At 37.3% G+C, this 7311-nt stretch overlaps 1 non-coding gene across 1 annotated transcript; it reads right to left on the bottom strand.

Moving 5' to 3' along the window:
* Positions 1-6211: 6211 nt before the first annotated feature.
* TRNAH-GUG lies at positions 6212-6283 on the bottom strand. The gene has a single exon. It is a non-coding gene; the product is annotated as a tRNA-His (tRNA).
* Between the last annotated feature and the right edge of the window lie 1028 nt (positions 6284-7311).

The following is a 7311-nucleotide window of genomic DNA, read 5'->3' as shown; positions in this document are numbered from 1 at the left end:
GGCATGTTCCAGCCGGCCCACGCTAGATGGCAATGCTTGCGCGGCTCTGCAAGGCGGGACAGAGAAGGCAGCATCGGCCAAGCCCTTTGTGGCCTGCCGTGGCGGCGCAGTGGCTGGCATTCCGCGGGAGGCTGGGCTGCGGGGCCGCTCGTCCGGGGCGGCCACAGCCCCGCAGAGCCTGCCTCCGCAGCAACCATGCACAGAAAAAACAGGGCAGAGAAGGCATGCACGAAAGAAAGGCTCATTGCTACCTGACAAGGTGGTTGGCGCCCTTTGCGCCATGAGCTTTTTGTCCCGTTTTGTGTGATTTCAAAAAAATCGCACAGATGTTGCTGTACTAATGTTGTCTGGGACAATATTTTCTCTGATTTCACGCTGCCAATTTTTAAATAAATGTCCTTGCATTCTCCCAGCAAACGTTAATTTATTTCTATGATGTGTCCCCAGGGATTACTCACCACAAAGGAAAATTCCAGAAGATTTTTTCCAGAAAGAGCAGCAAAGGAGGCATTAAATTACATGCAATTTATTTCTTTACTGTGAGGCCTCATAATATCTTCACTCCAAGAATTATGCACTTATGAGATGAGTCAACAACAGCAAATGGAAGACATCATGTCTAGGTATAAATCTGATAAAAGAGAAGCAAGACACTGTTGGAAGTGCAGTGTCCTTTTTGTGGGGTGGCGGGAGAGGATTATGCAACCGAGAGGATTCTGCCACAAGGTGGAAAAGTGATCTAGTAAGATTCTCTGTTTATCAAAGCAACATTCATTCCTCCTGCCCATACTGCCTGATGGGTGTTTCTGTCTATTAAGGTGGGGGTGTTAGGGACTGGTTTTCCAGTGTGGGAATGGTGAGGTGGGGAAGCTGATTGAAAGGCAAAAGGGAAGGAATTTTCAAGAGACACTTCCAAGTGCCTATTGTTGACACTTTGTATGCTGACTGAATCATGTGGCAACACAGTTCTAATTTGTTATTAATAGAATATGCTAAAAAATTGATTAACAAACTTAGATTATGTAACCAAATGGAATTTTATCCATAGATAGCTACACATCCTGATGACTGAAGTAAAAACTGCTCATTTTGACCAAATGATTAATTCATACTTAAGCACAAAGCCTGACTACAGGTAAAAAGAAGAAACAGGTTAAAAAAGGAGGAAGGAACAAATACTAATTTATGGCAAATGGATTTATTTTTTTTAACAGTTGAAGGCAGGTTCTCAAAAGTTTTCCTTAATGAAGATAGTGCATGTCTTCTGAGGTCAAACATAATTCTGTCAACCAGACAGAGTATTCACAGCTCTTGGCAAACTTCCTTCAGGTGTTTGTCCAGACCTAAGTCAGGGAGCAAGACTATCTTGAGACTATTAAGATGAAAAGGGATTGCTTTTAAAGCAGGGCTCACATAACTCAGAAGACCTGCAGGGTTCCGTTAAACCTGTCTATCAGAAACAAAATTAGGAACAATCTTATGGTGAAACAAAGCTGGTGAATCAAATCCCAAAACCACAAATCCCTTTCTAGAAATTATACTTTTGTCTTTCTGGAAGACTTCATGTTGCTTGTATTAGGACTTCTAGAGTTCTTTTACAATTATTTTTCAATGAAGCTCAGCTCTTATGCAAAAAAAACCAAACAAAAACCAAACCAAAAATAAAACCTTCAAAACATGTTTCTAGTGAGAATTGTCTATGATATGCTAGTTTTCTTACTGTTGCTTTAGCAATATTATTCAGACTGCTTTCTCAAGCGTAACACTAAAATACCAATTTATACTGCACAGTTGTTCTACAAATATATAAAAACATTTACCACAGCTATATCATAAAGTTTTCTTCTCTGTGCCATTAAAAAGGTCAGTACACCTTTTTGCCTTCAGCTGCATGGTGATTAATAGCAATAGTGCTGATCCCAGAATAAGCACATCCTAGTATGCCAGATTTTCCTCAAGAGTTTAGATACAATTATGGAGAGTAAAATAAGAGGTTTGCTGCTCATATTAGGGGATAACAACAACAACAAAAAACCCCATTATTTGAAGAGCCTGGAAGCATGAGGTCTAAACTTGGAATTCAGGAATCCACAGGAAAAAAAAAAAAAAAAAAACAACAACCAAAAAAAAAAAAAAAAAAAAAAAAAAAACCTATCAGAAAAATTGAGGGAGTTCTGTTGCTGGCTCCATGCAGAGTTCTCAGGTGCAAGAGGCACACGTGCTGGTTCAACAGCACAGAGATGCTGATTGTATTGATACTACAGACCATGTTATAAAAGAATCTTTTAATTATCACAATTATCACAAAATACCAAAATTATACTCTCTTATACACTTTTAAAGCACTCTGCTTTGAGATCCCTTTGGATTGAGGCTTTTTTTGTGGAAAAGAATGAATTCTTTTGGAAGGAGTATCACAAAGTGTCATCCTCCTGAGTTGTATTTGGTGCAGAGAAAACATACACAGAGTTTCTGTATAAAAGAGTGGAGGAAAAAGTTCTAAAACATTAAGCATGAGAATTAATTTCATGAAGCTTTGTAAAAGAGTTATTTATCAGATGTGTTTGAATTGCAATGAAAAAGCTGATTTTGTTTCTGTGAGATTTTAAATCAAAAGGTCAAAAGGTCACATCTATAAAGATTTTAGAATAAAGAAAAATGAGAACTTGGAATTTTAAGATGAAAACACATAGAGAAATACATTTTTAAAAAGGGAAATGTAAACCATTAGTTAGATAGTTTTGGAGACATTTGGTGGGTTTGAATTTGTGCTGAGCTTTTGATGAAGAAGTAAAAGCAGGCCCTACTCAGGGCCTCTAGTTTGAATTGTAGTGCAAAACATTGCAGGACTCAAACCTGAGTCAAAGCTTAACCAAAAGCAGTACAAGGCAAAACCTTCATGAACGGAGCAATAGTCTTCACATGTGTTCTGGTGCATCTCTCTCCAGGGCTGCAGCTGCTGAAGCACTAAGAATAAGAAGCAGTCCTTGACCAGGACATGTTTTCTTTCAAGAAACACCAAAGACATATTATGAGAACAGAACTGCCACATCAGATATTGTTTATGTAGTTCGGTTTACACATCAGGCTCAGGAATTTCTCTGTCTGCCAAATTTTTCCCAATTACTACCCATTCTGCAATAATAGCCTGTAAACTCAGAGCTGAATTTCCAGACGTAAAATCATCCCACCTGTGAAGTGAATTCCTGGCATTCTTTGCTAAAGCACAACCAGGTATTTAAGCTTTCATAAGTTCTTTTTACCATGTATTTCCTTTCAAAGAGTCTACTTGACCACAGCCTTTTGAAAGGATTTCAGAAGGGATCTACAAAAAGTTTTAATATGAGCTACACTCCTGTAAAGAGAATGAAAAAAACAGAATTAATTTGATTTGATGACTGCAGATTTAAAACAGTCACTGCCTTCTGTCCTGCTCAACACCCAATATGGATATCAGATAGGATACAACCAACTTTGCTGCACTCCTGAAAAATGAAAAATAACAGAAACCTACAATAGCCTCCATTAATGTTTCAAAAGCTTTTCAAGACTTTCTGTTCAGTGCTGCATTTTCAAAAAGTAGCTGTCTTTCTCTATTACTTAAAAACTCTTGCAGTTTTGGCCCTAATCAACAGCTAATGTTAAGATACGATAACAAGAAGGAAATCTTTCCCCAAGAACTTGATGAGGACATCATATTAGTTTTTTGTTTCAGTGCCAAGAAGCAAAGTAGTTGTGCTGGGGATATGAGATAGACACCTCCATGTCCTAAAGATTTTATGTTCTGTGCAGAATGAGCCATGCATGAGAATAATAATGAAATGACATGGGAAAACTGCAAAGGAAGGCATGTATTCTCATACCTTGTTTTGAAACTACTGTTCATTCCATGTTTGCTTTCAGTTTGCTGCCTAAAGGTAGAGATGGCTGCCAAAATGAACTCTTCTCTATGGCCCCCAAATTGTTCTTAGACAATAAAAAAATTCAGAGCTTCAGAAATAGATTTATGTAAATATTTTAATATTTTTAATATATTGTTATTATTATTTAGACCATGGTTTCCAGCTGGGAAAGTGTTATGTGGACTTGTCTGCTAGGCATGACAACCTGCATATTCCAGCAACATACAGGCAAGTATTTGTGCAATTCACCATTCAAAATCACTTCCAGGTTTGTCCTGTTATCCTCGGAAACTCTTTTGCACTGAAGATTTTATTTTTCTCTAATGAGAAGGGAAAATTGATAAATATTTTCTCAGGAAGTGGAACACTGGGAGCCATCTGCACTTGCATGTTTATATTCCATAATGAAGCTGGCTTTTAATTTTCATTTCTTATGAGGAGAATAAATAAATGCAGGGGGAAGTGGTAAGAAAGGTCTGATTATCTGCCTACACTATAGTTTGTCTCAGTTTATAATGTGACCACTGAGCTAGCAAAACAAATATTGGTATCACAAATAAAATAAATTAAACTGAATAACTACTGTTTTCCAGCAAGCCACCATAAAAAAAAAAAAATATTTTTTTTAAAAGGACACTTGGAATTTGTCTACTATCCTAATGAAATTCTTCAAAATCATCAATAATTACAATAAGGTAATATTTAGGCAGAGATGAACACTGAATATAGAGAAGTCAATTATAGACTGAACAGTATAGAGAAGCCAACCTATCTGGGTAGGCTGAGGTCAAGCAGGGGTGAGCTTTGAGTGCTTCAGCAGCCTCAGGATGATGAAAAAGTAAAACAAAATATTTGGTGTGGCAATTTTTGAATTCCTTTTTCAGGACTTAATTCACTAGGATTCTTTAAAGAGTATGTGCACCTGTGATGAGTTAATTTGCTATTTCTGGATTTCATAAAATCTAACGCAGCAGATGACATTTCCGAAAGACTACAGCAGGGACAGAGTACAAAAGACCATCCTGGTCTCTTTCATGCTAGTGCATATTTCTAAATTGCTTTCTTTTGGGGAATCAGTCACATCTGCCTCATCAATTAGACCAAGAATTCACAAGTTAATTGCTCTGACATGCTTCTAAAAGGCTGAATGATATTTAGACAGGAAATCTAAAGCAAATCAGAGGAATGCTCAAAGTTATTTTGAAAAATACAACAGAAAGAGCTTTCATGAACCTAAGGAAGGTCCTAATATGCCCGGGATCATTAGCCTACTACACCAAAACTAGGACATCTAAGCCCACAGCCTCTAAAGGTGATGTGCCCTGCCAAGTTTCCAGGCATGTAGGGCTTTGATTTTTCTTGACTCTGGTGCTAAAAAAAGATTTGTTTCCCTTCCTCACCCAGAAGGATGGTAAAGAATTTTCCTGCTCCCTTGGGGAGATAGAAAGGTTCCTGTCATTCACACTCTGAAGCAGTTGGCCTGCTTCCTTCAGGAAGCTTGAATCTATCTGGGTTTTTTGAAGGTGCTGTCCATTATAAAAGGGCTGATATCCTGTCAGATGCAGCAGTGAGAGAAAAGCAGTTCTTGCTCTTGAATTTACTTAATATCAAATTAAAGGACCAACTACCAGAAACTAGTCAGTAGCTTACAAATTCTTTATCAACTCATAATAATGATGTTTTATTAATGTATTACCAGTTATGTAATTTTGTTTGTTTGTTTATTGCACAAATATCTGTTAGGTACTATAACCAATTTACTAAATCAAAATCGTAATTTTAGAAGTCTTCGCACTGAGAATCTGCTCTCATATTATTCAGTGAAACAGGGCAGTGAAATCATACAGTGTTCCTACTATAAAAACAAACAGAATCAACAGACAAGTGATGGTTTCTCTTGTCTGTCACCAGCAAAGACCTTCCGCTGGCTGCAGTCCAGGCCTAGGTAAGCAGGATTTCCACATCTACCACTGTCATACTTCCAAGAAATTCAGGCTGATTTTTTATTAGCGGGAGGAACGAGGAAAAGATCAAAACTGAAGAGGCTTCATGGCTCAGTCCAGACTAAGTAGCTGTAAGGAATGAAAATTCCATGGCCACTATGAGACTTCATTTTTCACACTATCCATAACAATTTAAATTTAAAGAAATCCCAATTGGCACAAGTACTTATGCTACGTACTCTTTTAGAAAAACATTCTCGTAAAAGTTACAGAGCTTCTATTTGCTTTCTTGTTTTAGACATCACTAATAGATTACTTTTGGTATGCAATCTGTAGTTACATCTCTTCAAAAGAGACATCATCCCCTGCCGTGACTCGGATTTGAACCGAGGTTGCTGCGGCCACAACGCAGAGTACTAACCACTATACGATCACGGCAAGCCATCAGAAAGCTCAAACTGAAAGGGAGGGGGTTTTTTTTTGTTGTTTTTTTTTTTTTTTTTTTTTTTTTTTTTTTTTTTTTTTTTTTTTTTTTTTGTTGTTGTTTTTGGTTTTTTTTTTTTCTTTTTTTCTGGTGCTCTTTGAAATGTCGTATAAATGGTGCCACCTGCAGTTTACAATGAGTGTTAGCAGCAGCTTGGTCTAAACATTCTTACGATTAATCATCTCGAAATTGCTTCCAGACTTATTTTACTTTCCTTGCAATCATCCATGTTTATCAGAATTGCCTAAAAACCCGGTCTGGGATTGTTATAGTATACTTTCTCCTCTCTCTTAAAAATCTTTTCAGAGATATTTTTTCCTATTTTATCAGGCAGAACTGTAAAACAATTATTAGTTCTTTCAAATGAAAGCTGCAGCAGAAATCAAGCTACATAATATACAGAAAGATTATAACGAGGAAAAAGAAAAAAGGGCAAACTCTAAGGCACTCAAGTCCTGTTCAGAAAACACAGGCTTTTTTTTTCATGCTCACTCTCTGCAGTTACATTCATTATTTTAATACAAAATGTTATTGCTTATTTGCCTTGGAATGCACAGCAGCACCACCACTGCAGTGGTACATGTCCCACTGAATGTCTGGAGAAGGAGAAAGACACCAAAAAACCTACTAGACTGTAATATGCAAGACCATTAACATGTCTTCAGCATGTCTTCAGCATGCAGAGATGTGGATTTACTCTGGACGAACGTCTGCACAATGGGGTAATTCATAAGTAGACTGTGCAAAAGAAGCATGAGACTTTAAAAATGAGTTTAAAAATGCAAATTTACTAAATGTTAAAAATGCAAATTTACTAAATGTTAAAAATGCAAATTTACTAAATGTTAAAAATGCAAATTAAAGGAGTTTAAAAATGCAAATTTACTAAATGGGCTCTGCTCTGCTCTGCCTGACGAGCAGACTCTCACTGCCTCCACCTCAGGGTAAAACACTGGTACCTCTTGCACTCACATGGGGGCCC

The sequence above is a fragment of the Onychostruthus taczanowskii genome, unplaced genomic scaffold (genome assembly GCF_017590055.1).
Source record: "Onychostruthus taczanowskii isolate IOZ18803 unplaced genomic scaffold, ASM1759005v1 scaffold52, whole genome shotgun sequence".
NCBI lineage: Eukaryota > Metazoa > Chordata > Aves > Passeriformes > Passeridae > Onychostruthus > Onychostruthus taczanowskii.
This window is presented reverse-complemented; position numbering and strand designations above follow the sequence as displayed.